Below are 12,360 nucleotides of genomic sequence, written 5' to 3' on the forward strand. Positions count from 1 at the left end.
GAAGAAGCAGAAGCAAAGGCTTAAGGCCGCACAAAATACGCTCAACAGCAGGCTCGACAACGAAGAAAAGTATGGTGGAAGTTACCACACAAAGAGCTATCCAAAGCGCAAGCTATTACCTGAATTCGATGAAGACGCCTTAGAGCCCACACAGCCAAAAATAAAATGGCCAATCAGCCGGATCAACCACCTTGTGACCGCGATAGAGCGGTTAACAAGGCCGCACATAAGTCCACACACGACCTACATGAGGACTTGCGCCAAAATCCAGTATGACCAGATCCATCTATGGATCTAGGAAGCGCGCTCCAGCACAAAACCAAAACCGAATACTACAACCGTCCGAACGCCATGATACATCCAAATACAGGGGTGCCGCACACCCCCTATGTTTCACCGATAAGGTGCTGGACCATGAATTCCCAGAAGGATTCAAACCAGTGAACATAGAGGCGTACGACGGGACCACAGACCCTGGGGTCTGGATTGAGGACTTTATCCTCCATATCCATATGGCTCGCGGAGACGGTCTCCACGCCATCAAGTACTTGCCCCTCAAGCTTAAAGGACCAGCTCGGCACTGGCTGAAAAGCCTCCCCGAAAACTCAATTGGAAGTTGGGGAGAGCTCGAGGATGCTTTTCGGGCTAATTTTCAAGGAACCTATCTCCGACCTCCGGATGCAGACGATTTAAGTCATATAATTCAACAGCCCAGAGAGTCAGCCCGAAAGCTTTGGAACATGTTTCTCACTAAGAAGAACCAAATCGTCGACTGTCCGGACGCCGAAGCCTTAGCAGCTTTCAAGCACAGCGTCCGAGACGAATGGCTCGCCAGACACCTCGGCCAAGAAAAACCGAGAACAATGGCAGCCCTGACAAGCCTCATGACCCGCTTTTGCGCGGGCGAAGATAGCTAGTTAGCCCGCAGTAGCACCAGCGACCCAAACACATCCGAAGTCAGGGATGGCAATGGAAAACCACGACGTAGTAAAAGCAAGCGTCGAAATAAAGAAGACAGCCCAGGTAATACGGCGGTAAATGCCGGATTCAGGGGCTCTCGACCAGGTCAGCGGAAAAAGCCTTTCAAAGGCAGCAGAGATGGACCGTCCAGCGTAAACAAGATTCTAGACAAATTATGTCAGATTCATGGCACCCCCGATAAACCTGCAAATCACACCCACAGAGAATGTTGGGTCTTCAAGCAGGCCGGTAAGCTAAACGCCGAACACAAGGGGAGGGAGACACCGAGCGAAGACGAGGATGAACCTCGCGAGCAAAGCACCGGAGGACAGAAAAAATTCCCACCAGAGGTTAAAACAGTAAACATGATCCACGTGACGAAGAGGAGAAGGAAACATGCACTCCGAGACATACGCGCCGTAGAGCCCGTCACCCCTAAGTTCAACCCCTGGTTGGCCTGCCCGATCACTTTTGATCGCAGGGATCACCCGACAAGCATCCGGCATGAAGGATTGGCTGCCTTGGTGTTAAACCCAATGATAAATGGATACCATCTCACACGAGTCCTTATGGACGGCGGTAGTGGTCTGAATCTGATATATCAGGACACAGTCCGTAAAATGGGGATAGACCCGACAAAAATCAGCCACAGTAATACTACCTTCAAGGGAGTAATACCGGGCCCCGAGGCCCGCTCCACGGGCTCTCTAATGCTAGAGGTTGTATTCGGTTCACCCGACAACTACTGAAGTGAGAAGTTAGACTTTGACATTGCTCCATTCTGAAGCGGCTATCAAGAACTACTCGGAAGAACAGCTTTCGCTCGCTTTAATGCGATACCACAGTACGCTTCTCTTAAGCTTAAGATGCCCGGTCCACGTGGCACTATCACAGTTAGTGGAAATATTGAGCGTTCTCTACGCGCGGAAGAACATGCGGCGGCTTTCATAGCCGAGCACTGGACGGCCTCACCAACTAGAATAAATGACAGGTCGTCAAGACCGCGGACACGGTTAGACGAGTCCGGCGCATCAGTAGATATACCTGAGATTGGTGTGATGGTTAAACCCTCATAGACGGTACCAGGGGCTTCCCGCGTGTAATCAGGGCTAGTTCGGCTCAACTTGACTTATCTTGAATTTTAATTGTTTATGGAGAATAACCAATTTTTTGGCATGACAACTTTCACCTAACTTCTTCTCTTTTATAGATGAAAATCGTGCTACACCCGTCCAGGACACGGCACAACGGAGACACAGGCGCAGACGTGCAGCAGGGACCCGCTCAAGGGTTTCTTTTAAGATTAAGACCATGTGTAAACCTTTTTTACTGTCTGTTGTTGTTCACATCCTCCGGATACTCAATACAACCGAGAAGGATGCTGACGTTATTGGCATTTCGCCACGTCAGAATATTGCACGTACCTGGACACTCAGGGTTTATTATTAAAGGGCATCGTTCAGCCTGACATATGTTATAAAGACCGAATACCTTAGGGAGTGTCCGGTGTCGCGAATTTGGCCTTATATGCATCAGCTTCGAATCATGTCTTTGGTCAAATGTTGGGTTTGCCCGGCTCCCGTGTTTTGCTACCTTACGTTATGCTCTATCGGCTAAGGCGGCACCGGGAGAACTACTGCGTTTGTGCCTTGGTTCATCCGGATGAGCACCTCAGTAGAGAAAGCCGAAAACTGACTGTCATGATAAAGTGCGAGACTGGTCAACCACTCGATGACTTAGCAGAATCTTCGGGATTCCTCCGCATTAACGAAGGGCCGTTTCCCGGTCATGTACGTACGAGCACCGTATTCGGGCAAGCGCGGAGGTACCAGGGGCTATATAGTAGTCCCACCGTCAAACTCCTATGGCTAAGTGAAAGTGTTAAACCAATATAGTCTGATTGCCTCGTTCGCTGTGCTACCACCTCCTTAATGGACCAAGACGGTGGATCAAGTGTGAATACGCATTTTTTGCGAACACCCCCACATTATATGCGTGGGGGCTGAAGCCGACGACTTCAAACTTTCAGGTTATATACATATATACATAAACGGCCACACAGGAGGCATCATAATACTTTCATGCAAAAGTATAAACACAGCCCTTATAATTCAATAAAACATTGTTTTTACAATGGGAATACATGTCACTAGAACATAATATTCTTCGAGCACTGCGCCTCTATTGAACAAGCGCCTTCAAGGACTTCTTCAAAGTAGTGCTCGGCAGATACCCGGCCTATGGCTGAACTCTGGGTTGCAATAGCGGTGGCCTCCATCTCTGCCCAGTATGTCTTGACACGGGCAAGTGCCATACGCGCACCCTCTATGCATGCCGACCTCTTCATAGCATCGATGTGCGGCACAACACTAAGGAACTGTTGCACTAAACTAAAATAACTATTCGGCCTTGGCCCTTCCGGCCACAGATGATCCACAATAGACCTCATGGCAAGCTCGGACAACCTAGGGAGCTCGGCCCACTTGGCCATTCGCTCATTCAACAGCAGCGTACGCACTGGAACATGGAACTGTGATGAGAACAGCTTTTCCACTTCATGATCTTTTTGATCCTTGAAGTACTTGGCCACATCAGTAGCACTTACTGCCAAATCCACGTACGCGTCTGCAGAACTCCATAGTTGATCAAGAGGGGCATACTTCGGATCCCCGAACTTCGTTCGCAACAGAAAGGGCTTCCCAGCCGCGCTATCTCCAGCTTGACGCAGCTCCTCCTTCGCCGCTCTGATTTTGGAGCGGGCTTCCTTGGCTGCTACCATGGCCTTCTCCAGGTCCGTCTCCTTTGCTCGGCTTTCTTTTTTAAGAAGCTGGTAACGGTCGGCGGCATCTTTCAACTCAACGGCCATCTTGGCTATTTCTTCCTTGCTTTGGCAATGCGCAGCCTGTTCGGCCCTCAGCTCTTCGACCGCCTTTAGAGCGGCCGCATCACTATTCCTGGCTTGTTCCTTGAATCGGGCAAGTTCCGCCCGAAGGGTCTCCACGGCGGCAGCTCCATCTGTAGTTACAACATATTAAAGATACTAGCATCATGCTCCTCTTACTATGTGTTGATCACCGGAGAAATCACATACCCTGTGCCTCGTCGAGCCGCTTGTTGACAAGCACGATGTCGGCATCTGCCGCATCGAATTACCGCTTTAGCTCGGCAAAATCACCAGTCCGGCTAGCCACCGTACCTTCAGCCACCTGCACATGAAGGCAGCCTGATTATTACCTGGAACTATGATCCTCTGTTTGCTGCCGTTCTCGAGGCAACCAGAGTCTCAGGGGCTACTATCTACATAGGGCACACCTAACGTGTGCGGTACTGTCAAAAACATACACTATTTCACGTACCTCAAAGCCTTTCAGCAGACTCATAAATGCTTCGTGTAACCCGCTTTCGGCGGATGAAATCCTCTCAATCACCGTACCCATTAGCGTATGATACGTCCATTTTGCATCATGCTTTTTTATCGATATTTATTGCATTATGGGCTGTTATTTCACATTATGTCACAATACTTATGGCTATTCTCTCTTATTTTACAAGGTTTACATAAGGAGGGAGAATGCCGGCAGCTGGAATTTTTGGCTGGAAAAGGAGCAAATATTAGAGACCTATTCTGCACAACTCCAAAAGTCCTGAAACTCCACAGAATACCTTATAATAAATAATGAAAAATCCTCGCCAAAGATGAAGACCAGGGGGCCCACACCCTGTCCACGAGGGTGGGGGGCGCGCCCCCTAGGGCGCTCCCCTACCTTGTGGGCCCCCTGGTGGCTCTCTGATGACCATCTTCTCCCATATGAAGTCTTTCGTCGAGAAAAAAATAGGAAGCAACCTTTCGGGACGAAACTCCGCCGCCACAAGGCGGAACCTTGGCGGAACCAATCTGGGGCTCCGGTAGAGCTGTTCTGCCGGGGAAACTTCCCTCCTGGAGGGGGAAATCATCGCCATCGTCATCACCAATGCTCCTCTCATCGGGAGATGGCAATCTCCATCAACATCTTCTTCAGCACCATCTCATCTCAAAAACCTAGTTCATCTCTTGTATCCAATTCTTGTCTCCAAGTCCGGGATTGGTGCTAGTAGGTTGCTAGTAGTGTTAGTTACTCCTTGTAGTTGATGCTAGTTGGTTTAATTGGTGGAAGATCATATGTTCAGATCCTTTATGCATATTATTACCCCTCTGATTATGAACATGAATATGCTTTGTGAGTAGTTACGTTTGTTCCTGAGGACAAGGGAGAAGTCTTGCTATTTGTAGTCATGTGAATTTGGTATTCATTCGATATTTTGATGAGATGTATGATGTCTAGCCTCTAGTGGTGTTATGTGAACGTCGACTACATAACACTTCACCATTATTTGGGCCTAGAGGAAGGCATTGGGAAGTAATAAGTAGATGATGGGTTGCTAGAGTGACATAAGCTTAAACCCTAGTTTATGCGTTGCTTCGTAAGGGGCTGATTTGGATCCATATGTTTCATGCTATGGTTAGGTTTACCTTAATACTTTTGTTGTAGTTGCGGATACTTGCAATAGAGGTAAATCATAAGTGGGATGCTTGTTCAAGTAAGAACAGCACCCAAGCGCCGGTCCACCCGCATGTCAAATTATCAAAGTACCGAACGTGAATCATATGAACATGATGAAAACTAGCTTGACGATATTCCCATGTGTCCTCGGGAGCGATTTTCCTTATATAAGAGTCTAGGTCGGTTGTCAAAACCGGCGGATCTCAGGTCGGGGGTCCCGAACTATGCGTCTAAGGCGGATGGTAACAGGAGGCAGGGGACACGATGTTTTACCCAGATTCGGGCCCTCTTGATGGAGGTAAAACCCTACGTCCTGCTTGATTATTCTTGATAATATGAGTAGTACAAGAGTTGATCTACCCCGAGATCGGAGAGGCTAAACCCTAGAAGCTAGCCTATGGTATGATTGTATGTTGTCCTACGGACTAAAATGCTCCGGTTTATATAGACACCGGAGGGGGCTAGGGTAACACAAGGTCAGTTACAAAGGAGGAGATATACATATCTGTATTGCCTAGCTTGCCTTCCACGCCAAGTAGAGTCACATCCGGACACGGGACGAAGTCTTCAATCTTGTATCTTCATAGTCCAACAGTCCAGCCAAAGGATATAGTCCGGCTGTCCGGAGACCCCCTAATCCTGGACTCCCTCTGTAGCCCCTGAACCAGGCTTCAATGACGATGAGTCCGGCGTGCAGTGTTATCTTCGGCATTTCAAGGCGGGTTCCTCCTCCGAATACACCATGGAAGAATTTGAATACAAGGATAGTGTCCGACCCTGCAAAATAAGTTCCACATACCACCGTAGAGAGAATAATATTACCACAAATCTAATCTACTGACACGTTTTGGCAGCATGACATCACGCCACGGCCCGGTAATTATTTGAACCGTTTTTCTTTAACCAGCCCCGCACATAACGCGAGGCGGTTTCTTGACACGTCTTGTCAAAGCAGAGATCGTGTTCCCCTTATTACGGGATTCTCATCAATACGGACGTGGGTAACCCAACCGCGCCATCAATTACGACACTTGGGGGATAAGAGAGTTTTACCAGGCTAGTGGGGGCGCATAGTTTAGTCCGCCCTTATAAAGGGATAAGATCTCACCTTTTTCTACCCACGCCTTCTTCCTCCTTGCTCATCCATTCTTGCGCACTCAAGATCCAGCGCCCAAGTCCGCATCCTTCTCCTCAACTCTCAAACATGTCCAGAGCGGGAGGCAAGTGGATGGCCTCCTCTGTTACGGGGGTCACATCAAAAAGCTACGTGGAGCCGGATACTTAGCCGCGGATATCGCGCACCGGCTGCCAGCCGCGGGGCAGATCGTCCCTACCCCGGAACCTCACGAAAGGGTGGTTTTCCTCCCCCACTTCGTCCGCAGACTGGGGTTTCCCCTCCATTCATTCGTCCGCGGCCTCATGTTCTATTATGGGCTGGACTTTCTTGATCTGGCCCCGAATTTTAGCATCAACATCTCGGCGTTCATCGTCGTGTGCAAGGCTTTTCTCCACATCCGGCCCCACTTCGGCCTATGGCTGAAGACCTTCAATATCAAGCCGAAGGTAGTAGGCGGCCAACAAGCAGAATGCGGCGGAGCCATGGTGGGCAAAATGCCCAACATTACATGGCTCGAGGGCTCCTTCGTGGAGACCGTAAAGGGGTGGCAATCGGGGTGGTTCTACATCACCGAGCCGCGCGACACCAACTGGGTGGCGGCCCCCGAGTTTTGATCCGGAGTCCCCACGCGGCTCACTTCCTGGAAGGAGAAGGGCCTGTCTTGGGGCTCTTCGGTGGAGCTGGACGGACTCCAGAAGTGTATCCGGAACATGACAAGCAAGAAACTTAAGCTTGTCAACATAGTCCAGGTCATGCTCTTCCGCCGGATCCTCCCGTGTCAACAACGGGCTTTCAACTTATGGGAGTTCGACCCGGCCCAGCACCAGACTCTACGTGAGCTCTTCGACACGACGCATAAGGACGTCTGGAAGGTGCTGTTGAAGGGCGCCAAGGTCCCTCCTTCTCTTACCGAGGACCGCGGGCTAAGCGCGAAGCGCTTTGTGAATCCGGTAAGTTCTGTACATCTGGCAGGGTATTTATTTCCCATAGCTTAATCATGTGCGGGGTGTGAGCTCCCATGCCTTTGACAGGACTGGGTGGAGACATCGGAGCAGATTAACTATCCGGCCCCTCTGCCTGAAGACCCTGCGGACGCTCTCCTGACGGAGATGTAGACTCTGGCCCCTTATGAGGTGCCAGATAAGACCAAGAAGAAGGCCAAGGGAACCCGAAAGAGTTCCCGGCGCCAGCTGGTATCGGACTCATCGTCCGATAACTCCGAGACGCACTCCTCCCGCGAAAACGAGGAGAAGGAAGATGAAGATTCTCCCTCTCCAACCGGGGGACACAAGAAAAGGAAGGCCGCCCCAACCGGGGAAGCCGAAGGGTCCAAGAAGGGAAGGACTCTCCTTCCGGACTACTCCAGCACCGCCGCCGACGGCGAAGACGAGTGGCTGCTCAGGGCCAAGCCCCTGGCGAAGTCGTAAGTATTCGGATACCAGAGTAACTCATAGCATCCTTTTGTTGCACTGCCTCTCCTAACGTCGAATATGATCATGCAGTCCGCCCCAAGCCCGTATCGACGTATCATCGTCGGACGGTTCCTTGGACTCGTCGGACATGGATAGTGATACACTTCCAACTGCCACCTCTCCTTGCCCTACGGACAATGCCGAGGTACTGTCTCAAGGGGCATTGAGCCGGGGGGAGTCGGTCCTGGAGGCGCCTCAAGGCGACCTTCCGGACTCCAGGAGCAAAGGGAGCAAGGCTCCCAGGGGTTCCAAGTTCGGCCCGCAGCCGGACACTGCGCCGGAACCTCTAGTGGTTCCGGACTCGGGCAGGTGGCCCCCTTCCAAGAGGGGCAAGCCGTCCGTGCCGGTGACCTCTGTCCATCCAGAGGCACCGGATGAACTGCTGGGAGCGCTTAGCGGCGCTTCCATCGACGAAGAGAACCGCACTATTATGAGTGCGGTGATCAAGAAGGTTCAGTCCGCCAAGAGCGGACTGACTGAAGCCTGTACGAGCCTTCTAACAGGCTTTGAGGTAAGTATTTAAAATATAGGAAAATATTACCGCATAGACAGTAGCCCCTGATGCTCTGTTTGGTTTTCACAAAGAAAAGCCGAATAGAGGATCAATAATATCTGCAGGAGACTATTATAAGTATGTCTGTATGTGTATGCAGGCTTCGCTGCTGACCTCTGCCGCACTGACTGCGGAGGTCGCCGCACTGAAGCAGGACCTCGAGCGGTCCAAGAAAGAGCTCGGCCTTGTCAAGAGGCAGCTCGAGGAGAACAAAGGTAAGTAATACATTGTCTATAAAAAAAGAAAATGTGGTTGCGAACTGACAGGATCATCATGAATGTGCCAGGGGCCACGATCGAAGTGGCAACCCTGAAGCAATCGTTGTCCGAGGCCAAAAACAAAGCGACCAAGGAGCACATCGAGCGGGAGAAACAAGAGGCACGGGTGGGCGAGGTGCAGCAAGAGCTCCAGGCTCTCGTGAAGAAGCACGAGGCTTTGGAGCTTGACTCGAAGACGCGAGAGTCCGAGCTTGCCGCGGCCCTCGAGAGCACAAAGCATGCCAAGGCCGAAGCCCAAAAGGCCCTCCAGGAGATTGAGGCGATGAGGAGGATAGCGGCGGGTAAGGCATTCAATATGCAAAGCAAGTATGTGAAAGTAAATTACTTGTTACTTACCCAAGTCCGGAGCTCTCCAGGAGCATTCCCAGATTTGCCCCGCAGCGTGTCGGATGCCGTGAAATTTTACCAGGCCAAGGAGGGAAGCTCGACGGAGAAGCTGTTCTGATCTCAGTATACTGGGACCGAACACCCGATGCCTATGAGCGACCAGCAGAAGCAACTGGTCGAGCTGCACAAGGAGGCCGAACAGGCCATGAGGGGCCTTATAGTCCGGATGTGGCCTGGCGACTCCCTTCCCAACAGCTACTTTGGCCTGGTGAGGCGGCTTGTGGATGCCTGCCCACGGCTGGAGGCCATAAAGCGGTCCGTCTGCATCGAAGGTGCACGCCGGGCCTTTGCCCGTGCGAAGGTGCACTGGGCCAAGATGGACGCCGAGAAGCTGGTGAAGGAGGGGCCGCCGCAGGGAAAGGAGCATCGCCACCCTGAGATGTATTATGAGGGTTTCCTGAAGGGTGTCCGTCTTGTGGTGGACGAGTGTGCGAAGGATATAATTTTTGAATAAACTTGCTCGGGTGCTCCTGTATTATGAAAACTTGTTCATATGCGCTATGCAACGCTTATTTGAATTTAAAATATTACCTTCTGTGCGGCTGTTTATCAAATCTGAGAGATGGCCAGTCGTCGGCTTCTGCCCCCATGCCACGAGTGCTGGGGTGTTCGGGATAAACCTGAGCACTCTTTTTCCCATTGTTGGGTCCTTCGAGGGAGGTGCTCAGCACAACGAATAAGGCAACCGGACTATAATGCTTTATCAATCTCACTTAGCCATAGAATTCTACAATTTTAAATTTTGGCGAAGCCCCTAGTATTCAGAAGGCCGAATTCGGGGCGCTATGCACGCCTTAAGCCGAACAAAGCCAACTCCTCGCTCTAAGCAGTATAAGTCTTTTGGGACTCGAGACCTCTCGAACAGCAACCAGCTCTCGCCTTATCATGACAGTCAGTTTTAGCTTTCTTTACTAAGGTGCTTAGCCCAGCTGAACTGGGGCACAATCGCAGTAGTTCTCCCAGTGTCACCTTAGCCGATATAGCGAAACGTAAGGTAGCAAAACATGGGAGCCGGGCAAACCCAACTATTGACCCAAAACATGATTCGGAGCTGATGCATATAATGCTATAAGTTTGGGGTGCCGCACTGTCGAAAGTGTTCGGACTTCTCACGGCGTATTATGAGGTATGCTTAAGCCCCTAGCGTATTAGCCGTACCAGAGTATACGGGCGCTGAATGTCATGAATGAACATATATTCTAATCCTAGAAAGAGTGACACTATTCTAATCTTGAAATTAGAATAACTATTTGGATCACAACACGTCCTATATAGCTGCGATTCCATGTTCCTGAGATCTCGCAGAAGGGAAAAAAACAACAAACCGTCCCCCACCTCCCGCACCTATCACTCTCCCCACCCCTCGATCCCTACCCACCCGGCGCACCGCCGCCGCGGCTGCCGATCCGCCCAACACCCCGACCTCCCACCCTCCACCCGCCGTCCCGCACCTACCTGCGCGGAGGCGCCCCAACCCACCCCTTCCGGCGCCGGCCCCAGCCCCGGCCACGACCCTGGCTCCGGTGAAGCGCGCCGCGGTAGACCAGGATCCCGCACCACAGCCATCTCCCCCCCTCCCCTGGTTCGACCGCGGTGGCCATCTCCCCCTGCTTCAACCACTGCGTCGCCCCGCCCCTGGGATACATCCGCCGCCGTCCCTGGATCCGCCCGCTGCGATGACCGCGCCGCCACCCCGCTGTCCTCCGGCACCACCAACGTGCCACAGGCGCATTGGATCCCCGCCACCGCGCCCACCCACGCACCGTAAGATCCCCGCCCCGCCGCGTGGCTGAGATCCTCCAACCGCCGCCATGGAGCTCCTCCCCCGTCGCCCAAGCCCCGTCCGCCTGCCACCGCGGGGCCGAGTGCCTCCCCTCCCTGATACGGTGCAGTTCCCCACCCTACTTCTTCCCCATCTGAAGGAGCTGAACTTCATGTGCCCATGGCGTTGGCCGTCCCTTACCCGTTCAAATACGTTGGGGTTGGAATTTTTCCTCTCCTCCTCTACTCTCTTCAAGTTCAAGATCGTTGGGTGAGCATAATTTCCTCCTCTGTTCAAGCGAGCGCATGGCACCAGTACCGCTGACCTTTGATCGACCATCTATTACTTGCTCTCTTTGCAAAGGCGCTATGGCTGCTGGTTCTCTTCAGTAGTCTGTTCGACCGGGAGAATGGGAGAGAGAGGATGAGCAATGACAGCTGCTCCTGGGTTCTCGCATGCGGACGCAGTTCTGCTGCTGTTGATGCACGCACTCTCTCTTGCTAGTGGTGCTGCCCCGTGCTATTGTTCCCCGGTGTTACTGTTGCTTCCACCTTCCTCTCAATATTTTGCTACTGGTGCTGCTAGTACAAGCTGACACTTTCTTTTTTACGTTCCTCTCTCTCTCATTATGTGCACAAGAAAAATAGATATGATTCTGATTGGATTTCTGTAGAAATATACCCCCTTTTAATTATGTTCTAATTTGATACACAGAAACATCGGTGCAGGACTTTGTGCGATTTTTGTATTGAGTTTGTATGAGTTTGGTTAGTAGTTTGTGCGAGGCACAGGAAGTTGCATGCAGGGATTTCCTCCTGCTCACGGCCAACGGAGTCGTTCTCCGCCGCCGTCCTCCGGGGCGACCCTGTCGGACACCGCTTAACCAATTGACAGCTTCGTTCATCTTCCCCATGCCCGGCATCACGCTACGCCGCTTCTTGGACTTTAAAAATAATAGACAACAACTTGTGTTTATAGAAGAACGATTTTTTTCTAAAAAAAACAAGGAGGTTCAAATGTAAAAAGGCGAGCAGTTCGATGTTAATAAAAGAATCAGATTTTCCTTGTGTCTAAATAACAAGAATAAAATATTTGGATTTTTACTGTTTGAAAACTACAAAATCATGATATTCAATTTGGAAAAACATAAAAGAGTTCAATGATTATAAAAACCTTGTATTGCCTTGTTTCTAAAAAATAACAAAGAAGTTCAAATTAAAACTATAGAGCAGATCAAAAGTTTATACAAAAAGCACATTCCCATTTCTAAAAAACAAAGAAGTTCAAATT

At 50.9% G+C, this 12,360-nt stretch overlaps 1 long non-coding RNA gene across 1 annotated transcript; it reads left to right on the forward strand.

Moving 5' to 3' along the window:
* Positions 1–10,624: 10,624 nt before the first annotated feature.
* On the forward strand, positions 10,625–11,841 carry LOC125514103. Its single transcript, XR_007286262.1, has 2 exons — positions 10,625–11,340; positions 11,434–11,841. It is a non-coding gene; the product is annotated as an uncharacterized LOC125514103 (long non-coding RNA).
* The last annotated feature ends 519 nt before the right edge of the window (positions 11,842–12,360 follow it).

This window comes from Triticum urartu, chromosome 6, assembly GCF_003073215.2.
Source record: "Triticum urartu cultivar G1812 chromosome 6, Tu2.1, whole genome shotgun sequence".
NCBI classification, from domain to species: domain Eukaryota; kingdom Viridiplantae; phylum Streptophyta; class Magnoliopsida; order Poales; family Poaceae; genus Triticum; species Triticum urartu.